The sequence below is a fragment of the Puccinia triticina genome, chromosome 12A (genome assembly GCF_026914185.1).
Source record: "Puccinia triticina chromosome 12A, complete sequence".
In the NCBI taxonomy this organism is placed as follows: Eukaryota; Fungi; Basidiomycota; class Pucciniomycetes; order Pucciniales; family Pucciniaceae; genus Puccinia; species Puccinia triticina.
Window position 1 is genome coordinate 180,877 of NC_070569.1, and position 13,867 is coordinate 194,743.

Genomic DNA, 13,867 nt, shown 5'->3' on the forward strand with positions numbered 1-13,867 from the left:
CCAAGAGAGGGGGAGTGTGGGAAGAGGGAATACTATTATCCAGGGTATGACCATTGAGTGGGGATGTTGAGGGCCTTGGGCTTTGCTGACAAGGGGGCCAGAAGTATGGGATTTAGTCTTGAGGTGTGAAAGCATTGTGATTGATGGTTGCTGGTTTTCTGGGTAGATCAGGATTGGCTTACCACAACGGGGATACACTTGGATTGGCTCAGAATCCCCCTTTTTTACCAGGGAGGGGTTTTTTATTTTGTAATTTCCATCCTCATGTTTGGGCAAACATCAGGGTGGACATTGGCCAGAATTTTACCCATGTAACCAAAATTGATGACCAGTGTGTGTTTTTCATTGCTCTGGGAAAGTCCCAGCTCAATTTCCACCACATGCTGGCCATCCAACTGGGCTTTTCCGAGCTTGGTGAACAGTATTTACTGCCTGCCAAGCTCAGAAAGGCCTGTGCAATGTGCAGCACATGCTGGTCATCAGGTTGTTGCTTCCCCGACTCGGGGAACCCTGTAATTTGTCCACCACAACGTTTGGCCGAACATCAGGGTGGACAGGTGCAGTGGAAATCAACCCGCTGCCTCCCCAAGCTCAAATCCGATGACCAGAACCTACTGGCCATCACATGGGTGAATTCTGAGCCCGATGACCAACAGATACTGGTCATTGAGCCAGCCTTCCCAAGCTTGTTAGGCAATATATACTGTCCACCCAGCTCACAAAAGCGCAGCTGGATGGTCAGAATTCTGTCAGCTGGCTACTATGTCAGAGCCACCATGACATAATGTCAAAAGCAAACATGAAATATTATTACGTAAGAAAGATACACTAGTACTGCTATTAATTATAATTAGAAATATAAAACCTGGAATATTATTCCATATTCTGAATCCAAGCCTAATTTAACCTAGGGTACCTGACTTCAAGGTACCCTTAATTGTTATTCCTTCCTTGTGTAAATTGACTTCAAAAGTTTGACAGGTGCACCACGTCCTGTGTGACTGCACATGTATCCAAGTTTATTAAAGACACACAAAATTGAGACCAAAAAAAAAAATTCAGGGGTTTTCCCTACTCATACAACAAATGGGAAAAAAAAAATTCAAGGGTTTCCCCCCTACAAAAACTTGCAAAAAAAACCGTCATGGGTTTTCCAACACAACAAGGAAAATTCAAAAAAAAAACAAATTCACCCACACACAACAAGAAAAACCACCAACAGAAACCTCAACCTAGCCCTCCAACATCAGCAAGTGTGCTGTGTCCACAGGCTCACCACCCAGCCCGTGTCAAGCGCACGGGTCAAAAGTGATGGACTTGAAGGCCCCCGGTCCGCAGCACAGGCTGTGACCAGTGGGGGGCCCACTCTTCGCCTCTCAAACTGCGCACTTGCAAAAGCGGAGAGGTTAGGGGCGAATGGTAGCTGGAATTACAGCATCCCAGGTCGCCCCAGCGGAAAGAAAAAGGATCACCTGCCTCATTTATAATACGAGCCGGATCCCCACGAGACAACCAAAATGACATACTATCGCCAAGGCACCTTCGCTCAGGCAACAAACCCAGTAACCCCTTGACAAGCCCAACCGTAACCACACAACTGCCCGTCCCGTCCGCCACACATCACCACCGTTTGTCTAACTCCAAACGACTCTTGCTATTATTCCGCCACCGCCACACCACCCTTTCATTAGACCCTGGTACGCAACAGTGTCATATCGGCGACTCCGCTTCGTAAAATGAAGGAATCAGTTCAATCAGAAAATAAACACCTACCTGTGAATGCTGTTGGCAAATTCGTTGAGCTTTCCATGACTGCCGGCGATGCGCGCGGCCTTGGACCCCAATAATGTATCACAGGAGTTCACAAGGTTTGTAATACCAGGAAGCTATGCGAGTCAACAAGCCACTAACCCAGTTGCTTAGGTCAACTTCGTTATTTCCCCTGCGCTATACACAACAATAGGCTTAAATTTGAGTCTTTCAGGTTTCCAAGCATGGTTTTCGGGGTTCCTTGTTGGTGTCAATATGTGCACAAAGAAGTGTATCGTACAATAAGCTATAGAAATTATTTTTTAATTTACAACCAGGTAGTCTTGGACCGGGTCGCAGGCGGCATTCAATATGATGCATAACTTTCCGTGAAGGGCTACGTGTGACAAATGCCGCGCATAATTCTAATCACTTTTGATGCGATGTAGTATCACATTTGATGCGATGTAGTATCACATTTAATCACGCTTTGTCAACCCTGCCCTAGATAGCCAACAAATAAGATTGACATGAGGTTAAGCTCCATCACACATAGAATTGGCGCCCAAGTTGTCAGCTTCTGTTGTAATGAGATGATCCCGGCTTAATAAGGACCAAAGAAAAAGATATCCATAGATTCTATGATATTACTTTGTTGTTGTTTAAGTCATTCTGTTGTATAGTCAGAGTTTCTGACTGAGGCCATAAATTTCTAGACTGGGGGTGAATCATGTGACAGTATAAACCGGGCCATTGTACTGTGAGGAACATCAAGAGAGTCAAAAGCAGGCAGTACTGATTAGGTAGTGATCATTGTGTAGATTGTTGTTTGGTAGGGGTTATGTTGCTAAGTTAGGCTGGTTTAGTTTAATACTCCCAAGGAATTGACTTGGGATAAGCTTTTATCACTTCTTATAATGATTGGAGTTGAGACTTGAACATATACCCACAGCGGCGAAGCCGCCGTAGCCTCTAGTACTCATAAACATAACCACATGATTTTACCCCAGTTTCAGTGACGAAACTGAGTTGTTGTGTATAGTTTGGAAGATAGTAATAATGTTGTGTGGCGCATCCAAGCCCGCGTGCTCTGTAGCCAGGCGCACCTGACAACAGTAGAGCCCTGTTGCCTGGAGCTCAAGCACACACGCGTGGTGTACACATATGCATAATGCATAAACCAGCCCGCAACCAAAGCGCCTGGGTTACCAGTACCCAAGAATAGGCCAGGATATGCCCCAATAGGAATATTACATGTGTTACAAGTACCACACACATGTAATTTACAGCTAGATAAGGTATAATAACCACGTCATAAAATATGGACACCTTACACGTCTCACCAGACCAGTATACCCCTTGTAGCGTGTGCAGGAGAGCATAGAAGGCGCCCTAGCTTCCTCCTACGCCTCAGCACACATGACCTACACATGTAATAAATGTATAGAAGGGTTCAAATGAACTGCAGCATTCAATGAGCGCCTCTAGAGCATGTATAAAGCACTGCTTACACATGCACAACTCCACAGAATCCAGTTTGTACAACTCCACAGAATCCAGTTCTAGTACATTCTGTGGCACATTTCCACGGAAATAAGTGTCACACAACCCCCCAACCAGCCCCTATGGCGTGGTAAAGATGGTATAAAATCACGCAGAACCTCTGTAATTGGTCCTTGGCAACCCTTGTATCCAAGCCCCAGGGTTCCACAACCATCAGCGCCCTCCTGCGCAGCTAATTTGCCTCAGACGACGCCCACAAGTGTCCCCATGTCCCTTGGGCGCCCCTTGAGGTCTGCCTAGGCTATAAAGAGGGCTCTTTCTCCGCCCAAAAGGATATTCTTCAAGCTTATTTACATTATTATATTTTACCCGCCTTCAACATGTGCTCAATAGCCTGTTTCCAGCCTGGTAAGACCCTTAGTAGTTATTTTTAGCCTCATTTTTTCGCCAGAAACTGCCCAGTTTCCATCCAGCCTTCAGAATCACCTTCTTCAAGCGCTTCCAACTGCCCAGTTTCTATCCTGTAGAACCTCAAGACCCTAAGGGCTTTTACTAGTAAGTTTAAGCCCCTTCTCTTGAGATTCTACGCCATTCTTTGCTGGGATTTAAACCACCCCTGTTCACAGGCCCCAGTGTTTTTCAGGTACCTAAATCCTCTGCTTTTGCACGATGCCTTTGAGGGATTAAACATCCCTGATTTATCAGGCCCCTCTTAAATTTAATTATATTAATTTTATTTATATAATTACTCTATTTTTGCCCATATTCTTACGCCATAATTACCAATACATCATTGGAATTATCCCTTGACTTTTGTCACAGAGTTTTATACTATTTTATACTAGTTTTGCACCACATGTAGCTAGAAGGAGTAGTCCTTGGCATCACGGAGGCTGACAAATTCCCTGGCAGTTGAGCCAGGAATTCCCCAGCGCGATGTATGGTACTTGATGTTTCATTAATCTGGGAAAGGCCCTCATAAATGAACAACATGTACTATTCATTAAGCTGAACTTTTAGCAGCACATCTGTGATTAAGTAGAGGATGTCTTCACTCAATGACCGGTATAAAACAGTAATTGAGAAAAGAATCCCTCCTATGAATGGAAATACAAACTGGTCATTGAGTGAAGGATATCTCCACTCATTGGCAGGTATACATGGTCAAAAATTGTAGGATTTTTCCATGGCTCATACAGAGGATCATGGAGTGGAGTATTTGTCCAGTTGATTTCTTTACAAAACAGTAATGGAGTGGAGGTATTCTCCACTTTATGGCCATAAAAAATGGTAATCAAGTGGAGGGTTTCTCCACTTGATGGCTAGTACACACCGGTCATTGGAGACCACCTGTGTGTACCAGACTATGAGTGGAGAAAACCATTAGTTGAGTTTAACTCACCATAGGAAACAAGATGGGATAAAGATAGGGAGTTGAAAAATGGACTCCCAGAAATTAAATTATCGACTCCCAAATGGCATTTACGTCGCACGGACTAGTTCAAGACGTCCACCCCCGGTCCGCGGGACCAAAAGTTGACCCGCACGGATTTTGGGAGTCGGAAAATTAATTCCTCCCTCTAGAATGGGAGTCGAAAATTTAATTTTACAAAAATTCCACAAATATACAAATAAATTCATATCTCCTCAGTGGGGCACCCAAACCCCCCAAATATTTTACAGTGGGCAGAATACCCTCTTAAAAGCATATGACGAGCTTCACGGCATTATCACACCCCATAATAAGCATGTGCGGTTGGGGGTCAAATTTGGCTGATTTCCTACTAAGGAAATCCACCAAAGCCTTAAATACAGTGCCCCAAAGTGCACCAAACTTTTACAGTGGGAAGAATACCCTCTTAAGAGAATATGATGAGCTTCACGGCATTAGAACACCCCATAATAGGCATGTGCGGTTGGGGGTCAAATTTGGCCAATTTCCTGCTCAAGAAATCCACCAAAACCTTAGCTACAGTGCCCCAAAGTGCACCAAAATTTTAGCTCATCAATTTTATTACTCTCCACCCAAACTTTGAGCATAAAGGCAGTAACTCAATCACATGAAATAAATTAGAGGCAGCTGAGGCTTTTGGCCCCCGCCGCAGGCAATAGTCCCTCCGCCACAGATAATAGTGCGACACCCACAGTTGATAGTCCTTCCAACAAATTCGCCACAGTTTTTAGTCCCTTTGACACAGTTAATAGTGCCTACACCTCAGTTATTAGTTCCCCCGCCACAGTTATAGTCCCCCCGCCACAGTTGAGAATCCCTCCGCCGCCACAGATAATAGTGCCAACGGTGGGTAGTTACGATAACCATGAATCCTCTTCTTTGGTCTTCAATTCAAAATTAGGAACCAAATAAAATGTTCTGTCAGCTAGATCAAGAAGTCAGAGCTCTCCTCTAAAAATTGGTGAAAGAATTTTCCATTTTTGTCAAAAGAATAAATTGATATCCCTTATTCCGTGTCAAATTTTGCAGTTACTAGTAACTAAAACCAGTAACTAAAAACTGGAAGTGTAATCAAGGATATCCAGGCAGTCTTTTTACAAAAATGGAAAATTATTTCACCAATTATTAGAGGAGAGCTATGACTTCTTGATCTAGCTGAGAAAAATCATTAGGTGGTTCTAAATTTTAAATTAAAGACTGAAGGAGAAAAAAAACTGATAGTAACTGTTATCGTAACTACCCACCGTTGATAGTGCGACCGCCACTGCTAATAGTGTGTCCGCCAAATTTGCCACAGCTTTTAATACCTTTGACAAATTCAATATTGCCTACACCTCAGTTGTTAGTCCCTCTGTCACAATGACCATAATTTTCCATGTGATGTTTTCCTCAAACGGTTTTGCAAGTTGTGTTTTCAAATGGCAAATCTCTCATGTTATGTTTTCCTTGGAGCTCATAATATGCTTCCAAGAGGTTATTCTTCCCACTGTAAAAGTTTGGTGCACTTTGGGGCACTGTAGCTAAGGCTTTGGTGGATTTCCTTAGTAGGAAATCGGCCAAATTTGACCCCCAACCGCACATGCCTTTTCTGGGTTTTTCTAATGCCTTGAAGCTCATAATATTCTTTTAAGAGGTTATTCTGCCCACTGTGAAAGTTTGGTGCACTTTGGGGCACTGTAGCTAAGGCTTTGGTGGATTTCCTTAGTAGGAAATCAGCCAAATTTGACCCCCAACCGCACATGCCTATTATGGGGTGTGCTAATGCCGTGAAGCTCGTCATATGCTTTTAAGAGGGTATTCTGCCCACTGTAAAATATTTGGGGGGTTTGGGTGCCCCACTGAGGAGATATGAATTTATTTGTATATTTGTGGAATTTTTGTAAAATCAAATTTTCAACTCCCATTCTCGAGGGAGGAATTGATTTTCCGACTCCCAAAATCGGCGCGGGTCAACTATTGGTCCCGCGGACCGGGGGTGGACGTCGTGAACCGGTCTGTGCGAAGTAAATGCCATTTGGGAGTCGATAATTTAATTTCCGGGAGTTGATTTTTCAACCGGTGAAGAGAATTTTACAAACCATATTTTGCGGCACATATGTGCCGCAAATACAGAGGGGCGCAAAAATCCACTAGGGGTGGGGTGTAATATAATTTTACAAACCATCATCCTAAATTGGAGGTATGTAAATAAAACTACTGTAAATAAAGGTTTGTAAAATTTCATCAGATGCGCTTATACCAGATATTCACAGGCCATACCTTGCATGTCTTGCAAGGAAAGGTTGTGTAACTACATAATCATATTTAAAAGTATAACTTTACAACCCATAGTCTTGCAAGCGTTGATGTATTGTAAAAATATGTATGTAAATATACATTTGGCTGCCGTGGGATATAAATTTACAATACAACAGCCTGGCATTTGCAATCGATCAAGCAGAATGTTCAACGCACATCAAGATTCAACTAACATCAAGATTCAACTAACATCAAGGTTCAACTAACATCAAGATTCAACCAACAGACATCAAGATTCTACTAACAGACAACAATGATATCAAACAAATGACATCAGCCCGACAACCCCATGCAACCAACCTCCCCAATACCCCCACCACAAACACAAACGGCCCCTCCAGGATCCCGCCGCCGCAATGACAGCTACTCACCCGGCTCCCCCATCTCCCACGGCAAACCCGACTAGTGCGTGACACCGACTACGATGAATCAGACAAGCCCTTTGTTGTTCATTCCGCCATCTAGCCCGACGAGCCCGATGACTTCACTCCCTCCCTCCAGTCCCATTCCCTCACCCTCTCCCAGAGAATCCAATCCCATCCGCGCTTTTCACAGTCTCATTCCCCCACTCAGCTCAAATTCTTCTGATTCTGATTCTACTAAGATGCCTCATTCTCACGTCAAGCATTCCTCTCAAGACACGAAGAAGTTGTTGAGAGTGCTCATCTGGTTTCTCTGGTTTCTCTGTTTCCTGCTTCAATCTTTCATTTCACTTTCATGTCACCTCTATGTCACATCTCTCTCTCATTCTCACTCGTGTACTTAACCTGGGGCAGCATGTGTTGGAAAGCCTTTCCTCATCCTTTCCAACACATCCTCGTCTTCACTCTGCTGTCCCCAGGTTAGTCCTCTCTCTCTGTCTTTTTCTTTTCCTCTCTTTTCCTTTTTGTTCATTGAAATAAATCCTTTCCAACACATCCTCGTCTTCACTCTGCTGTCCCCAGATTTATCTCAACAGGTTATGAGCACCAGTTGCACCTAGTCGGCGCAATCTCATTTCTCGCTACCTTCGGACCATATTGTGTTGAACGTCATTTAGAAAAGGATCACTTCAGCCTCTCCTCTCATCGAGATGGCTCAACCCGCTGCCCCCGCCGTCCCGGACACTTCGGACTCATCGTCGTCTCTAAAGGTGGCCGGCATCCCACAGCTCTCGGCACCAGATTCTTCCTCCAACTACTTGGACTGGAGTTTCGTGGTGACCGTACACCTCTCATCTCTGAACCTCGCCTATCTCCTCAAGCCAGTCAAACTCGAAGACCGACCTGCGAGATGGGCCAAGGACAACGCGGACGTTTGCTTGTTCATCGCTAGAACGGTGCATCAAGATAATCTCCGTCTTATCCGCTCCTTCCCCACCGATGCCACTGCCATGTGGGAATCTCTTCAGTCCGCTCATATCGACTCCACCGCGGGCGGCCGAATCTACTGGCTAAGGAAGTTGGTCACCATCCGTATGTCTACCGACGATGTTGAGACCCACATCAAAGAGATGGCTCTCTGCGCCGAGCGCCTCAACTCGCTTGTGACTCCTGACAAACCGCTCACGGTGGACGACATCCATGCCGCCGCCCTTCTCGGTTCTCTCCCAGTCGACTGGTTGCATTGCGTCTCTTCCCTGATGAACAAGGACTCAGTTACGTCCTCTCGCATAGTGGCCGCCCTTAAAGCCGAAGCTCTCCGCCGAAAGTCTCGTGGAGAAGAGGATCTGTCCATCTCCGCCTCGAAGGCTCGGGCTACCTCCACTTCCAAGGGTCGTCCACCTTTCGACGACAATCTTCTCTGCTCGTTTTGCCGCATCAAGGGACACGACCTCGCCGTGTGTGAAAACGCCGCCCGTATCTTAAGCGAGCATCAGCACCCTAAGGGCCAAGGGGGTGAATCTAAACGCCAGTCCGGCTCCCAGAAGGATCCCTCCAAGAACGAGGGCTCTCGCCGCTCGTCCTCCGGTCGTGGGCGACAGTCCTCTCAGGCTCCCGCCAAGGCTGGTCTCACAACGGTTGTAGAGCTCGGGAGCGACTCCGACGATGAATCGGACCACTCCGGCTCGGCCTATGCCGGCAACGTCACGGCCTCCGATGTATCCGGCCTCGTCTTCTCAGCTGTAGCCTCCTCCGATGCCAATATCGACTCGGGGTGTTCCATGAACATGACTCCCCACCTCGACCAGGTTTCTCGCCCTAGGATCTCCTCGGTTCCCGTTCGACTTGCCGACTCCTCCGTGGTCCACGCCACCCACAAGGGTACTTCCACTCTCCCCATCGACATCATGAAGTCCGTCAAGACCTTGGTCGTCCCCAGCCTCCACGAGCCCCTCCTTTCCGTCGCATCTCTTTGCGACTCATCCCTTCGTCTTGTGTTCACTCCCACTTCGTGCGACATCTACGACGAGGCCGATTTCAGAGTGGTCGGGTCTGTCGTGGGCCGCGGCTATCGCAAGGGCAATCTATACTACCTGCCGTCTGCAGAGGTGACGTCTAAGTCTGCATCTGTGGCCTCACCGCTCCAGGCTGACAGTTCCCTTTTGGACTATCATGTTCGCCTATCTCACATAGGTCTCAAACCTCTCAAAGCTCTCCTCCGTCTGAACAACATCAGACTCTCTTCGATGGACGAAATCGCCGTGCAATGCTGCCCGGTTTGTATCCAGTCGAAGATGCATAGATCTCCTTTCTATTCTCGTTCTCTCTATTGCTCTACTTTCCCCGGTCAATTGATCCATTCCGATGTCGGTTCGTTTGAGGTTCCTTCTCGCGAAGGTTACAAATACTTTGTTTCCTTCATCGATGACTGCTCCAAGGCCATCTCTTTGTTTCCCATGAAATGCAAGAGTGAGGTTTTTAAGTGCTTTAAGATCTTTAAGGCGTCCTTTGAGAAGTCCGGCTCCCACAAAGTTATGTGCCTTCGTTCCAACAACGGGGGCGAGTACGTTTCAAAAGCGTTTGAAAATTTTCTTCTCGAGAACGGTATCCAACATCAAATGGGTCCCCCTCACTCTCCACAGCTCAACGGGGTCGCCGAGAGGGCGAAAAGAACAATTGGTAATCTGGTACGCTGCCAGCTTCTGGGTTCCAAACTCCCGAAGTCTTTCTGGGTTGACGCCCTTCGCCACATCCTTTATTCCCTCAACTCCGTTCCTGTTTCTACTCCCACCGGTTTCGTCTCTCCCAACTCCGTCCTTGGAATCGACTCTGTTTCTCTGGCTGACATTCACCCGTTTGGCTGCCTGGTTTGGTACAAAGTCCCTGAGGCAAACAGGTTAAAACTCGACCCGAAGGCTCAGGCGTCCCTTTTCTTGTCCTATCTCTCCGACGGAAATGGCTACTGGGTTTTCGATCTCGACTCCAGGAAAACGTTGAAAACCCGGGATGTTTTGTTTGACGATTCCGTCTTCCCCTACGACCATCGACCGGTGGCGCCACCTCCTACGATTGACGTTGAGGTCCCGTGTGCTCCCTTGTCCAAACAGGTCTCAAGCCGTGACCCTGTGGCCTCTTCTACTCCCGACCCTTGCCCTTCCATCCTCGAGTCTCCGCCGCTGAATGTGCCTCTAAGAAACAGTTTTGACAGGAGGCTCACCGCCTCTATTCACGCGCCGCTCAACCAACACCGCGGTCCGCCTCCATCCGAGCAGTCTTCACCGTCCAACTCATCGAACTCTCGTGGCGGTAAGTCTCCCCTTTCACCGATGAGTCTTCCCTCGCCTTTCCTCCGGCCGGTTTCCCCCCCTTCCCTTCTTCCTCTTCCTTCCGCTGCGTCTCCGTCTTCAGGGGACATAGGTGGCTCACTTCCCACTCGCCTCAGGTTCACCGACCCTCAACCTCCTGTCGCGAACCCGCTCCCTGCTGCTCCTCCCCTTCCCCTTCCCCCCGCTCCTGAACCCCCTCCGGTCTCAATCCCTCTTCCTCCCTCGCCGCCTGTGGTCGCCTCCCCTCCTCCGGTCCGGCGCTCCAACAGATCCCGCAAGGCACCGGACTGCCTAGGAAACTGGTCCAAATCCGCGTCGTCTCCCGAGGAGGTTGACACTCCTAAGACCTGGCGTCAGCTCCAGCGCTCACCAAATAAGGATCGGTGGCTGAAGGCTGCCAATGAGGAGTTTTCCTCGCTCTTAGGAATGGAAACCTGGCGCCTAGTTCCCCGACCCGACAAGCGGAAAATCATAAAGTCGAAGTGGGTGTTTAAGGTCAAACGGCGCCCGGACAAGACCATTCAGAAGCTTAAGGCTCGACTAGTGGCGATGGGGTACACCAAGGTTCAAGGCCTCGACTACGACGAGGTTTTCTCCCCCACGCTGCGCATGGAAACTCTTTGTCTCATCTGCACGCTTCTGGCGGTCCGCAAGTGGAAAGGCCGTCAAGTGGATTTCAAGACAGCCTTTCTCAACGGCCGACTAGACGAACCGATCTACATGGAGCAGCCGGCGGGTTTCGAGGACTCGGATCATCCAGACTACGTGTGCGAGGTAACAAGGTCCCTCTACGGCCTCAAACAATCCCCCCGGCAATGGAATCAGGAGTTGCATGCGGGTCTAACAAGCTTGGGCCTATCTCAATCACGCTACGACCCCACTCTTTATTTTCGTTTGAACGGCAAGAAACTTGTGTCGGCAGTTACCGTCCACGTGGATGACCTGACCATCGTCGGCGAACCGGCCTATGTAGACTCGCTCATCAAATCTCTTGGGACCCTATTCAAAATCGGTGCGGACGAAGAACTGCATCACTTCCTGTCCATCAAGATAGCAAGAGACATAGAGAATCGCCTTTTGTTCATGTCACAAACTCACTACATCGAAGATTAGATCCCTCGGTTTCTTCCCGATGGCTCAACAACGGTCTTGACCCCCACGGACTCAGCTTTCAAAAACCTTCGCCGAAGACAAGCAGGCGAGGCAGTCTCTCCGGGACCCTACAATCAAATCATTGGCTCACTCCTTTGGGTGGCCCAGTGCACGCGTCCGGATATCTCATTCGCGGTAAACAAGTTGTCTCAGTTCCTGAAAGATCCGTCCGCGTCTCACTGGTCGGCAGCCGTCAGAGTCCTGAATTACCTCGTAACCACTAAACATCTTCGTCTACGGCTCGGCGGGTCACTTGTCTGTAGTGGCTACTCAGATGCGGACTGGGCCGAAGACAGAGAAGACCGCCGCTCAACTTCTGCGTATACTTTCAGGATTGGTGACGGAGCAATCTCCTGGAAATCTCGAAAACAGGCGACTGTGTCGCTGTCAAGTACAGAAGCCGAATATAAAGCCCTGTCCGACTCCTGCAAGGAGGGGATTTGGCTCCGAAATCTCCTGACAGAACTTCATTTGCGCCCTTGAGATGCCCTTCCTCTACATGTCGACAACGAGGGGGCCGAAGCCCTGGCCAACAACCCTGAACACCACTCCAGAACCAAGCACATCGACGCGCGATATCACTTCGTTCGTGAATGCGTCAAGGACTCAAAAATCAAGATCTTCCATGTCTCAACACACGACATGTTAGCCGATATGTTGACCAAGCCCCTCTCACGGGTTCTTCTGGAAAAACACCGGAGTTGCTTTGGAATTGTGTAGTTTTTTTTTCTTCTTTCTCTTTCTCTTCTAAATTTTTTTTGCTCTGTTGTTATGTCCTTGGTAGTCTCTTTTTTCATTCAGTTTTCAGCAAGGGGGGGTGTTGAGAGTGCTCATTGGTTTCTCTGGTTTCTCTGTTTCCTGCTTCAATCTTTCATTTCACTTTCATGTCACCTCTATGTCACATCTCTCTCTCATTCTCACTCGTGTACTTAACCTGGGGCAGCATGTGTTGGAAAGCCTTTCCTCATCCTTTCCAACACATCCTCGTCTTCACTCTGCTGTCCCCAGGTTAGTCCTCTCTCTCTGTCTTTTTCTTTTCCTCTCTTTTCCTTTTTTTTCATTGAAATAAATCCTTTCCAACACATCCTCGTCTTCACTCTGCTGTCCCCAGATTTATCTCAACAGAAGTCCCAAACCAAAGTCCTGAAGAGCCCAAACCGCCCCCAGAAAAGCCCCAAAAGAGAAATCCCCATCAAGTTCCCAAAGCCGAACAAAACTAACTTGAAGGAACTGATTTCTCAGAAGCCTGACCGCGTGGAGGATAGAAGGCAACCTCCAAAGGTATCGAAAAATTGGTGTGATCGTTATTCTTCATGCAGCAACCCACCCATATCTGAATCGACCTCCTCCGATGATGCTGATGATGAAGGATTTGCAAATGGTCGTGTTGAAAATAACGACTCCGAGACGGACGACGACACCGCTGCTTATAAACCTCCTAAACGGCCTTCCAAAGGACATCGTCGCCGCGGTATGGCGCTTCTACCTGTGCGCGGTAGACAGCAGGTTGAGGGGAAAGTGCTTCAGCTGCCCTCGTTCGTAGGTCCGGATCTGGTGAGCGCGAAGAATCGAGATAATTGATAGCGGTATGGGGGGGGGGAGGATTTTTGAGTGAGAAGGAAAGAACGAGGGAGTTTGGATTGCCCTTGGCGATTGTGGTTGTTAAGCTCTTTGAGTGTTCTCTTAAAAGATTCAGGAAGTATAACGTTGGATTCGAAGGCTCGGCAAATGAAATAACTCTGAAGTCTCAGGAAGGATCTTCACGATCCGGATCAATAAGCTCAAAAACGTGATGATATCCTTTCGTTCTCTGCAGAATACCATGCCGACCCCTCTTCTAAGTTCGGCTGAACTTAGATTCAGGGTTGGTGACAGTCCTTGCGACAAGCTGCGCGACAGGCCCTCGTGCCCGCCGCGCGCACGCTACAACCTAGGGAGGAAGAAAACAGAGTCCACGACAAAACAAAACAAGGAAACCAGGCATAACAAACAAACAAACAAAAACTAAAACCAAAACCAACCCA